General features: G+C 38.5%; 1 protein-coding gene across 4 annotated transcripts in view; it reads left to right on the plus strand.

Moving 5' to 3' along the window:
• The window catches only part of LYRM4 (LYR motif containing 4), a 214,112-nt gene that overhangs the window by 42,746 nt on the left and 158,044 nt on the right, over nt 1-13,322 (plus strand). The gene's annotated exons all lie outside the window — the stretch shown is intronic.

The raw sequence follows: 13,322 nt of genomic DNA on the forward strand, positions 1-13,322 counted from the left end.
GCCTATCTGTAACACCCTCTTTCTTCTTTTCTCTGTTGGATTGGTAAGTGGATAGTCACACTTGCTAGAATTGTGTGTGAAGTAGGAGTAAGCCATCTGAACTGGTGCTCCTGTAAATGAAGAGCATGAACTTGGTGATGAGGCTGCTTGTCATGGTTACAGGTGGGTTGCCTACAGCTCGTATGGAAGGACGAAGAAGTAGAGAAGTTCAAGGAGGAATTTGACAAGGCCCACAAAAGTCAGTGTCGTTCTTGAGACTCATTGATATCAGTACTAAACAGAACTTCACAACTCAGTTCAGTTCTCTTGAGCACTGTGTTGAGTAAAGAAGGGGCAGTACAAAATGAAGATAAAATGCAGTCCTTGGTCATGTGGAGGTTACAGTCCAGGAAAGGAATAGGACACTCCAGAAGTCCTCAGTTTCCTCCTTTGTAAGATGAAGACTGGATGTCAGAATCACAGGATTTAGATCTAGAAGGGACCTTAGAACTCATTTAGTCAAACCCTCTTGTTCTAAAGATGAGGAAACTGAGGCACTAGAAGTGTTATAGTGATTCAGTAACACTGGACTCCATTTCCAGACTCTTCGTTTTCATGAAATTCATCCCCTCATGCCTGGAGCTCTGTCTCTTCAAACTTTCCTGACTGCCTTCAGATAAATCCTTTATCCTTCCTGATAAAATGACATCTTCTACAGGAACCCTTTCCTGATGCCCCTTAGTTCTAGTGCTTTTCCCCTGTTGACTATCTCTAATTTATTTTTTTTTGTACAAAATTATTTACATTTTGACTTCCCCATTAGGCTATGAGTTCCTTAAGAACAGGAACTGTTTTTTGCCTTTCTTTCTCCCCCCTTTAGCCCCCCCACCCCTGCCAATGCTTAGCACAGTGCCCACACATAGTAAGCACTCAATAAATATTTATTGACTGACTAAATTTCCCAAGGACACACAGGTAAGAAGTAGGAGAGGCAGGTTATGAACCTTAGGTATCTTAGTCAAGCAATAAGCATTTATTAAGCACCTACTGTATACTAGGTGTCATACTGGGTGCTAAATTCAAATCTACGGCTTTCCATTATATCACACTATATGATTGCTAAAGGTCCCCTCTAGCTTTAGCATTCTGCAGTTGTAGTTCTAGTTTATTGTGTGGTCCTTTCACTATATGTAAAGCAATCAGAGCAGTGGATAGGTAAGAAGTTAGAGGAGCAGCTCATATACCTGGTGGAGCAGGCAGTAAGAGGTGAGAGAAGTCATTCTGGAGCTCTTGATGCTCCAGTGTAAACTCTTGATGCTCCCACAGTAAGATTCACCTACTATGCTTCCTTGCGAAATTCTACCAAAGGTAAGATTCATAACCTCTCCATCCTTCTAGCATTCCCAACTCTTAGTCCATTTGTGGGTGCTAAGTGATATTTTAGGAAGACTGGACATAAATGAGTTCACCTTCATTTCAAAAAGATGCTTGTCAGGGAGGTTGTTGGTTAGGTATGCGTTAAATTAGATGACCTCAGAAGCCCATTATAAATAACTCTGAGAATCTGAAATACCCATTATATAAAATAATATATAAGTACTGTAGTATAAATTAAATGCTTTATAGGGTCGTTGGAGGAAAGGTCATTGTTGAGGGGCAGGGTGAGGATCAGGGAAGGTTTCTTGGAGGTGGTTGTATTTGAGTAAGACTTCAATGCTTTCCCCCCCAAAAAAAAAAATTGGTATAGTGTGAACAAAGGCATAGACTGGAAAATATGGGATCATGGTGAGTGGTCCTGTTCTGCTAATGGATAGAGTACAGGAAATGGAGTAATATAAGAGTGAACACATAGATAGGCCCAAATGTGAAGACCCTTGAACTTTAGGCTAAGAAGTTTGAGCTGTATTTGGTAGGCAGAGGGGCACCAGAAGGAGTTCTGAATGGGTGACATGATGGGATTTTGCATTAGGAATATTAGTCTGACAGCAATGAAGGATGACTGGGAAGTGGAGAGGATTGTTTGGAGCTCATTGCAGTAACCTGGGCAGGTTAGTAACAAGTTATTGTTAGGACATGTATTAGGACATGATAGTGGAAATAGAAAAGAGGCTAAATACAAGAGATATTGAGCAAGAAGCTTTTTCTTGTTGTGTCAAAGAGTTTTCTTCTCAACATTAGTTATTGTACTTGGCTTACTTTGAAGTTGTCTAAATAGCTTCAAATAACTGTATTCTTTTGCTCGCTTTTTGTAGTTTTCCATTAGAAGGAGTAGGCGAACCTCTAACATCCTCTTCTCTTCTAATCATCTCTTGAATTAGTAAGTAGATATCCAAACTTATTAGAATTGTGTGCAAAGTAGAAGTAAATTATTTGTACTGGCTTTAGAGACCATTTACTTCCTGCTTCTCTACTGTGTTCTGGAGAGATAAAGTATTGAGAGATAAGGTATTGTTGTACTGCTGCTTCTTTATTGTCCTGATGGTTCAGGTTCACCATGTGGTCTTGATAGAAGGGGAAGAGAAGAAGACAACCAGTCTCTGAGTTATGGCTACAGGATCTAGTGTTCATTATTTGAACCTCCAGTCCCTTGTTTCTTCTTCCTACTTCATTTTAATCCTGGAGATGGATAGTGGCATTGAGAGAGGGGTGAAGCCCAAAATGGCCCATTTGTCTCCTTGTTAGTGTTAAAGCAGTGGAGTAATTTAAGTCTAATGGCTAAAACAGGTCCTTCAATTATTTGTGCCTCCCTTATTCTATTAAGGTTAATAATTTAAATGTAGCTGTATACCCAGGCCTCGTGGTTTATGTCCAGTAAATCTGAAGCCATTCAAAGGCCATGTTAGATGGAGTGCTGCAATATATTATTTGGGTAGTGTCATTTGATTTTGAGAGATGTGCCATAATTCAAAATTCAGATGAAAGCACTTAAATAAATGAATGAATGAATGAATAAATAAATAACAAAAAAAATGAAAGCACTTGTAAGACCACAAATTTATTTAAGCCCAACATTTTTAGACTGATATAAGTCAAAACAGTATCCAAAAACCGTTTATTTAGTCCCCATAATATTCAAGGCAGGTGGTTTTATATGTGCTTACTTTGTTATAGCCAAAGGAGGGGAGCAGCTATCACACACTAGGTTACTGAAGGGTTTTGAATTCAAGTCCTCCAGCTCCATTACTCAGTGATTGTGTGACTTTGAATATTTCATACAATCTCTTCGGAGCCCAGTTTTCTTATCTGTAAAACAGTGATAACACTTATTCTACCTACCGAATAGAATGAGAAAATTTATGTAAAATACTACATAAATCTCTGCAGCTGCAATTATTGTCATCATCAAGAGATGAGAGCCTGAATTCTGTGACCCAGCAACACATGGAAAGACAGAAAATACAATTTTCCTGGAACACATCCTTATCAGAAGTAGCTGCCTTCAGCAGCTAGAAATCTGAGGAGATGAGAAGAGAGTGGTTTGTGCAGCAGCAACAGAGGATCTGGCACACCAGTGCCAAATTCCAGGGCTCTTTAAGCTTGGTTAGTGGTAGTGCTGGTGGTGCTGGCAACAGCAGTGGTGTTCTTGTTCGTATTGTTCTTGTTTGTAAGCAGCAATTTGGGGCACTGTATAAATAAGCATTTCCAAAACTAAACAAAAGGAAACCAGTGGCCCCGCCAGCCCCTAATCTGTATGCCTGAGTGTGTAACTACTAAACTTAGATGGCAGGTGGCTTTTACTCCGATAAATTGGTTTACACTGTGAAAAATCTGTTTGTGTAACAAAATGTCACCAGACTAAAAGTTTAATCAAGACAGATTTGGGTGATAACCAGAAGTTTAATTTCAATTAATTTACAGGTTAAAAGTTTTAAGTGGTTTCTAAATGCTGCATGTAAGATGTAAGCAGGAATGTCTCTTAGACAATCTGTCTGCAAAGTGTGAGGAGAATACCTGCTAGAGGAGAATAGGAATTATTGGCACTTCAACAGAGAGAAAGAATTGTTGAGTGTACACACACACATACACACGTATATTATATATGTATTATGTGTATATAGGCATATATGTGTTGTTGTTAAGAATAGCTTTTCTTGGGGCAGCTAGGTAGTACTGTGGATAGAGCACTAGCCTTGGAAACAGGAGGACCTGAGTTCAAATGTGACCCTAGACACTTACTAGCTATGTGACCCAGGGCAAGTCATTTAACCCCAACTGTCTCCCCCCCAAAAAAAAAAGCTTTTCTTTCAGGATATTTGTGTTCATACTCAGTATCATGCAAGAATAATGTTTAATTTTTTTTTTAAATTTCGCCTTGTCATGGAATGACCTCTTGGGCTCACATAAAATGAAATATGCATGAAGAGTAAATTATACACATAATCATATGATTAGCTGCAGGAGGAAGAATCATTGTTTCTCAAGTGTCCATTGATTGCTATATTCCATAATCTGTAATTTTATTGGATATTAATTAGATGTATTTACATAAAGATGTTCTTCATGAGAGAAGACAAAGTTAAAAAACCTGGTATAGATGTTCACATGAGGAAGCAGCTTTAAAGAAGGAAGATGGGTGAAAATGGCTTTCAACCTACCCTTCCAAAATTGTTTCTCATTACTCCTCTCCATATACTCTACTTTTAAATCAGACTGTCCTGCCTACTTAATATTTTATGAACTCCCATGCATTGTCTCCCACAAGAAGGTTTTTTTTTTATTTCCCAAATTGCTAGTGCTCTATTCTTCCTCTGAAAACCTTGTTTTTACTTATGTTTTAAAAGAATGTAAGCTCATTGAAGGCAAAATGTATTATTGTGGTTTTTTTCCTTGTATTTCCCCAATTCCTTGCACATAGTAGATATACCAACAGTGGCCCATACCCTTTTCTTCTCAAAGGGCTATTGCAGTAAGATTTTCTTATTCTCTGATAAGAAAATACGTGGAAGATATTGATCATCACTATCATCCCATCAATTTTAGTACCTATGAGATAAAGCCCAGCCCATTCATATCAGAGAAAAGAGATGAGCAAGATTTGTCAGCATTCTTGGGGTTGATGATATTTTCTTGGGGATTAGCTTAAGATTTGAGAAATACCAATAAACACCAAACATTATACACACTGTAATATTATCCAGTCAAGATTATTCTGAGAAAATGGTGTCCTAGGCAGTGATTATTTGACTGTATGGATATGTATGTGTGTATACGTATGTGTATGTGTGTGTGTGTGTATATATATATATATGTATATATATACATGTATATGTATATATGTAATATACATATATACACACACACATATGTATGTGTGTATGTATGTGTATTATGGGGAAAGAGTGGTCTAGCAATAGAGCTTTGTAGGATACCTTTCAATAGATATGAGTCAGGCCAAGCTGTGTCTAGGAGTTGAGAGAAGGGGAAACAAGTTCTGAAGTGTTAGATGCAACAAAGAACAAGGTAGAAGGCTGAAGTCAGTATTAGAATCTCCTGCATCTAATCTGAATACCATAAAGAACCACTAGAGAGAACATTGAATAATAAAGTGGTATAGCCAAAATAGAAATTGGTGAGAGAGGATTTTATCAGGGTCCAGAATAGATTTGTTACTAGGATAATACAAAGGAATTTGTTCTGTAAAGTTTGGATTCAGTCAGAGGGTTGCACCTGAGGACCTACAGGGCCATATGTGGCCTCGAGGCTGCAGGTTTGCCACCCCTGCTCTAAAGCTTTTTGCCTTGGTAGGAGCTGCCTATTTAATCTATTGGTACAAAAAAAAAAAAAGAGGCCACAAATACATGAAAGAACAGATTAACCAGATAATTAGCATTTCCTAAAGAAGTTTTTGTTTATTTCTGTGTTTGTAATTCTGATTGGACCTATTATTTCATTGGTATAAATGTCATTGGGTAAGGAGTTTTCTCTACCAAGGCTGAATGCAATCTTTGCAACTAAAGGTTTTATAGATGAATCTAAGACACTGAAAGTTTCTGTAATTTGCCCAGGGGTCACATATAGTGTCAAAGGGAGGGAAGAGAAGGGAATAAGTATTGATATAATGCATACTACGTGCTAAGCACTTTACAAATATTATCTTATTTGATCCTTACAACTCTAGGAGGCAGCTACTAGTATTTTTCTTATTTTACAGTTGAGTAAACTAAGACAAACTGAGGTTAAGTGATTTGCCTGGGGTCACAGCCATTAAGTGTCTGAGATCATATTTGAATTCAGGTCTTCCTGACTCCAGTCCATATGCTCCACCAGCTGCCTCTGGCAGGACAAGTCTTCCTGACTCCTAAGACTCTATCAGCTATGCCATGCTACTGGGAAAGACAGTTTAACAGTGGAAATCAATTGCCACAACAAGGAGACTTAAACAGAACTCAGGTGTTCTTAACCTTTTTTTTTTGTCTCATGGACCCATTTGGTAGTCTGATGATAACTCTAGACCCTTTTCTCAGAATAATACTATTTGAGTGAATAAAATAAAATACATGTTATTATTACTAGGGAACCCAATTGTATTAGAATAAAAATGTAGTATAATTATTTTTTCCATCCAAGTTCATGGACCCTCTGAAATCTATCCGTTGACCCCAGGTTAAGAACTCCTGGCTTTGAACTTGCCTCAACCAGACAGTTGTGTGAACTCTTTGACAAGAAGAAAGAGAGAGCAGCCCCAAGCTATACCAGTTTAGAATATAAACTCATTGGGAAAACCTTACAAAGGGAGATGGTAGAAGATTATGAGCAATACTGCCTCTTAAAACAGCAAGAATCAGTGCAGCCAAAAGGAGTTTACAAAAAGCTTCACAAGAGACTCAATTAAATCGGATCATGCTGAGGTCATGTAAGGATGAACATGGAAGGAGGACAACAAATAAATGGGAAAACGTAGAAGATTTGTAAAGATTTTTTAATAAGAAACTCTTTCCCCATTAATGATAGCAGAAAAACCACAGCTGAACGCTTAATATCGCAGTTTTTAGTCTGCTACATGAAGAGCTAGAAGCGAAATTTAAGAAAACAAAAACAGGAAAAGTAAATATTGTTTCCAGCTCAGGCTTCTTTTTTGTATACCTGACTACATTGGGTTGACCTCCTATGACGAAGATGTGCAGGACCTAGACAAGAGCTGCCCTGGATAAGAGTGCAGATGGGTTGTAGTCCACACACCTTTAGAAGGAATATCCACACAGTATAGATGAGATTCAGAGAAAAACTCTGGAGGTCAGAAAGTCAACAGCAGTTAGATGACTATAGTATAATAACTTAGTTCCATTCAACAAAGGCAGAAAAGTGCCATGGAGTGCTGGATTTGCAGTCAGAGAAATTGTATACAAAGCCCAGTTCTGCCACTTACTAACCTGTGTGACCTTGAGCAAGTCACTTAACTTCTATGGGTCTCATGACCCAAAAAGTCCCTTCTAATTCATAACCTTAAATGTCTATGGCATTACAAGGCACTGTACTAGGTACCCAGAGGAATCAAAGATTCCTGCCCTTCATAAGTCTGCAGTAATTGTGATGAAGTGTTATTGTGCTATAAGAAATGATGATGGGAGTGGTTTCTGAAAAAACATGGCAAGACCTATACAAACCGATGCAAAGTGAAGTGAGAAGAACAAGGAGATCTTTATGCGCAGTAACAGCAAACGTTATAATGATGATTAACCCATGAAAGACTTGGCTGCTGTGATCAATAGAATATCCAAGACAATTCCAATGAGAATTCCACAGAGAACTGTTGAACTCTGAGTGCAAATAATGTTCTTGCTTTACTTTTTTTTTTTTTTGCTTTTTTGTGACATAGCTAATATGGAAATGTTTTTCATGTTTTCCCATGTATAATTGACATCATTTTGCTTGCTTTCTCAGTGGGTGGGGGAGGGGTGGGAAGGAGAGCGAGAAAAAAAGTTTACTGTAGTAGTGGAAGTAAAATGAATACAAAGACAACTACAAAACAAGGCAGAATGTAATAAGTACTGAAGGAAAAGCATGCCCAAAATGCTGTTGTGGTTTGGAAGGGCCCTTGTTAGACATGGGGATGTTGGGATGGAAAAAGACTCCAGAATTTCATATTTGTTGCAATAAAATTGAGGTGATGGGACAGTCGATAGGAATGGTCTTTATTATAAACACTCAGATTATAATATAGGATAGAAGGAAAGATGTGGGTGCGTGGAGAAACAGAAAGAGACAATTGGAAGTAGGCATCATCTTCCTGAAGATAAAAAAAAGTTCATCCCTTAATCAACAAGCATTCATTAATTGAATGTCCGTTATATCACAGGTTTTTAAGGGCTTTAGAGGCCAATGTGAGGTGGGGGAAGTGGGAGGCAATGGGAAGCAACAGAATTTCTTGAGTAGGGGAGCACTGTGGTCTGATCTTTGCTTTAGGAAAATCACTTTGGCAATTATTTAGGGATGGTTTGGAAGTTTACATAAACAAACCAGTTAGTACAGGAGCTCTTCATGTGGGATATCTGAATTTTGAAAAGTATTTTTATAACTATTTCATTATAGCTGGTTTGCTTTGCAATCCCATGCATTATATTTTATGTATTTTAAAACATTATTCTGAGAAGCTTTACCTGACTGTCCAAGGGTCCATGACACAAAAAAGTTAAGAATTCCTAAATTTGGAGGATATTGCAGTAGTCCAGGTGAGAAATAATGAAGGCCTGAAGGTTGTGGCTGAATAAGTAGAGAAGAAGGGGCAGCAGATGAAGACAGCAGATGATTTTCCCAAAGCAGTGGGTGTAAAGGAAGAAAAGTAATTTTATTTGGAATACAAGCCTAGCTGTTTCGGTGGCTGTATCCTGCTTTTGCACATTTCATGGTGGTTGTTAGTCTGTTGCCCTTTATGTGTTAATTTTTCATGCCTTATTTCAAACAGCATATGACTCATATTATGATTTTCATAATGCCAGATATTGTGCAGCAGCTGGCTGTGATTTTCATTGTGGCATTTGTGAATTTTTCTTTGAAATGTTCCTTTTCAGTGAAATAGTTAAGGGACTGATATCCTGAATGTACAGGAAGACAAACCGTTTACCTAGGTAATCAGCAAAATATATATGTTATAGAAATAGTGGTGGAGGTAAGGAATAGACTACTATATATATAGAGAATGGCTTGGAGGCAGTTCTGCTGAAGTCAGGTTCACCTTTTGGGAAAGCAGAAAGGAATCCACTCAACCTAAGTAATTAGCTAGTGCGCTCTTAGACTGGAGTTTCGAAGCCAAGCGAAGAATATTCCCTTAGGGCAAAAGAAAATGATTTGTGCTTTGAAGAGGGGAAAGGGTGAGAGGTGGCACTAGGAAGAGTAAAAAAAAAAATGACTGCCTGCTTTATTCTGTTCAGGACACATGCAAGACACGAACCATTGCTTTAGGTTTTTATTTTGTTGTTGTGTTGTTTCAGTCTGTCTGACTCTTAGTGACCCCATTTGGGGTAAAGATACAGGAGTTGTTTGCCGTTTCCTTCTCCAGCTCAGATGAAGAAACTGAGGCAAACAGGGTTAGGTGAATTGCCCAGTGTCACACAGCTAGGAAGTGTCAGAGGCCAAATTTGAACTCAAGAAGATGAGTCATCCTGAATCCAGGCCTGCTCTATCCACTGTGCTACCTAGCTGCCCTAGGTTTTTATAGATACTTTTAACAGACTGTGAATTTCTTAAGGGAGGAACTGTGTCTCATTGATCTTGTACCTCCTCTGTCAACAAACACAATGCATTTCACATGACAGACATGGAATAAATGTCATTGAATGAATGGGTACCTAGCCTCATTGCCATAGGTAAATTTTAAGTATGGGAACTGGAGGGGCTTGGAGAAAAATGAAAACAGGCTAAATACTTAGGGTCAGGGAATTGTGCCAGACTACTGAAACTGAATATGAATTGTTTGGTGTCTTAAGTTATTTCCATTTTTCTTAAAGTTTGGAAGAGATGAAAAATGTAGAGCCCTACACATCAACTATAGTACTCCTGTTTTTTCTTCAAAGATATTACGTGCCTGCCACTGGCTTTGTGAGCAGAGTGTTTAGAAGTGAACACCATGGCTTGTTTATCTTTGTTCCTGGAAGACCAGTGCTGCATTATGAGTAGAGAATTAAAATGATGGAAATGGGTCTGGCAGGATGCTTCCCTCAGGAAAAATTATGCCATGTGACAACATCCACAGATGGTACAAAATAGTAAAACCAAATAGTCCCCCCAAAATAAAGTATCTTTTAAAGAGGATCAAGATTTGGGGGATAATATAGTGTGCCAACATCCATTATCACCAATCAGTAAGCATTTATGAAGTTCCTATTATGTGCCAGGCACTATGCTAGACACTTGCCCCATGACAAAAGCAAAATTGTCCCCACCTTGAAGGAGCTTGCATTCAATCTTGCATTTATGTACGTATATATAAAGCACATACAAGAAAAGACAGCGGGGCAGCTAGGTGAAGTGAATAGAGCACCAGCCCTGGATTCAGGAGGGACCTGAGTTCAAATTTGGCCTCAGACACATAACACTTACTAGCTGTGTGACCCTGGGCAAATCACTTAACCCCATTGCCTAGCCAAAAAAAAAAAAAGACAGCAAGTAACATTGTCAGGGAAGGAACTGATAACTGAAGGATACTATGGAGGACTTCCTGAAGAAGGTACAGCTTCAGCCAAGTCTTGAAGGAAATTATTAATTCTAAGCATTGGAGATGAACACAGACTGTATTGCAGGCATGGAGAACAACCACTGAAAAGTCGGGGAAATGGGAATTAGGAGCATTGTGTAGTTAGTAGAGTAGGTAGCAGAGTAATAATTCTACAAAGATAGGATGGGACCACATCGTAAAGAGCTTTCAGTGTCAAACAGAGCAGTTTATATTTGATCATACAGGTGTTGGCCCATTGGAGTTTACTGAACAGGAAAGAAAGTGACATGGGACTAGAGCTTGGAAGAGAGACTGGATCATCTGCATAGAGATTAAACTCATAGAAGCTGACAACACCAAGTAAGAGAGTGTGAAGAGAAGAGAGTCCAGGACTCCCAGAGTCTTGGGATAGAGCCACAGTTAGAGGATATGTCAAAAAAGACTGACCAAGTGCACAGAAGCTTGCTTTTAACTTACATGTGCTCTTAGAATACTAATCAACTTCCCCCTAAAACTTTGTTAGGTTATCAGCTACAAAACTGAAGATGAGCCTGTATTTAATAAATTCTGCTTACAACACCTCCTTTTATCACATTATGGGTGAATGGGCCTTCATTAAAGATGCATACCATCTGCTACTACATGGAAGTCATAGTCACTGTCATTCCTAGGTTTGGAATTAAGTGTTTATGATCTACTTACTATGTTAACATTCCAGTTGGCTGGTTAAAGTTGAAGAGCTTTTCTCAGGATTATTTTACAGATGTCCCAGCTCTTAAGCTACCTTTTTTTTTTTCTGTAGCCAGGTATTTATATTGAGGTTCAGATTTGCATTTCCAAATGCAAATAGAGTTGATGTTTAAAGAGCTAATGGTTTTACTTTGTCTTTTGACACATTATCTGAAATTGTTCATGGGTATGATATAAATGCTTTACAGATTAAAAAATGTTTTCATCCAAATAACACTAAAATGAAACACAACATATATTACTGTGCCCATATTATTTGCCAGAAAACTGAGACTTTGGGATATTTAATGGCTTGCCCATATTCATACAGAGAGTATGTAGATAAGAAGATCTAACCAGGCCTTCTTAATCTGAACCTGGTGCTATTTCCACCACAGTGTGATCAAAATACCTCTTCTCTGTTTAATGCAGAAGGATTAGTTCTCTTCTTTTTACTCTCTTGGCCTTTATACCATATTTTCTCTTGATTCTGTTGATGTTAATGTTGTATTTTTAGGTGGCTTGTGAAAAACAGCAGTGGTCAGGAGAAAATAAATTATATTTAACTGTATCCTTAAATCTGTAAATCTGTTAACATATGGTTAATGTAAGTTATTGACCCTCCTTCTGTTGGGATGAAGGGAGGAGTGGGCTTGGACAGTAAGATTTGTATTCTCTTTCGAAATTTATGGAGGCAGCTAGGGGTGCAGTGGATAGAGTACTGGTCCTGGAGTTAGGAAGGCCTAACTTCAACACCAGTCTTGGCCAAGTATCAGCTAATTAACACACTCATTAGTGTGGTGTTGGACAAATCTCTTATCCTCCATTTGCCTCAGTTTCCTCATCTATAAATGGAAATAATATTAATTATACTACTAACTACTGTAATTATTAATTCTTATTATGGTAATAGAGACAGGGTTGTTGTGAGGAACACATGAGGTAGTATTTGTAAAGCACTTAGCTCAGTTTTGGGTCCACAGCAGGCATACATTCTATAAATGCTAGCTATGATTATTACTTCACACTTGAGCCCATATCTCTATCTCACTTTTCTGTCAAGGGCACCATTTTTCTAAGCTCCTAGGCCTCCTCCACCCACATAAATAATTTGTTGCCAGCTCTTACCTATTCTGTCTCATACATCTCTCCTAATTTGGGCCTTCTCACCTGAAATATTGAAATAGTCTCCAATCTAATTGGTCTCCCCTTTTTACCCCTCCTTTCCAGACTCCGCACAGTTGCCAGAATTATTTTCCTGATCCCCAGGTCTGACCCAGGCCACTCTCCTGCTCAGCAAGCTCCAGTGTCTCCCTTTGCCTCTATGATCAAGTACACATTCTTGGGTTTGTCGTTTAAAGCTCCATCCAACCTTTTCAGCCTTATTCCCTTTTGACTAATCTCAATTCTGGCCAGCTTGGTCTTCTTGTTTTTCCTCCCACCACATTTCTTATTCCATTTCCCATTTCCATGCTTTTGCGGACTGACTCTCATACCTAGAATGCCCCCCCTTCTCACTTCTGTTTCTTAGAGTCCCTGGCTTCCTTCAGAGCTCTGCTCAGATGCTCCCTCCTAAATAAGGCTTCTCCTCACCCCAGCTGCTTGTAGTTGTTCCCCCAAGCAGTTACCTTGTATATATAAACTTATTATATGGAATATTATGTCCCCAGGACATAGACTGTTTCATTTTGGTCCATTTACCCCCAGAGCCTTGTACAATACCTGACACACAAATACATATTGATTGATTGCTTAATAAATGCTTATTGATTGATTGGTTGTATTAAGACATCTATTTAGTTAACTGCAAACTACCCAAATCCATACACTTTGCATGTGTGTTTATTTTTCAAAAAGAGAAGATGAATCTTAGGATCACAGAATTTAGAGGTGGAAGGGACTTTAAAGATCATCCATCTGGTCAAACCTCATCATTGTTTAGTAGAGGAAACTGAAGGAAATT

The sequence above is a fragment of the Phascolarctos cinereus genome, unplaced genomic scaffold (assembly GCF_003287225.1).
Source record: "Phascolarctos cinereus isolate Bilbo 61053 unplaced genomic scaffold, phaCin_HiC Scaffold_4;HRSCAF=312, whole genome shotgun sequence".
In the NCBI taxonomy this organism is placed as follows: Eukaryota; Metazoa; Chordata; class Mammalia; order Diprotodontia; family Phascolarctidae; genus Phascolarctos; species Phascolarctos cinereus.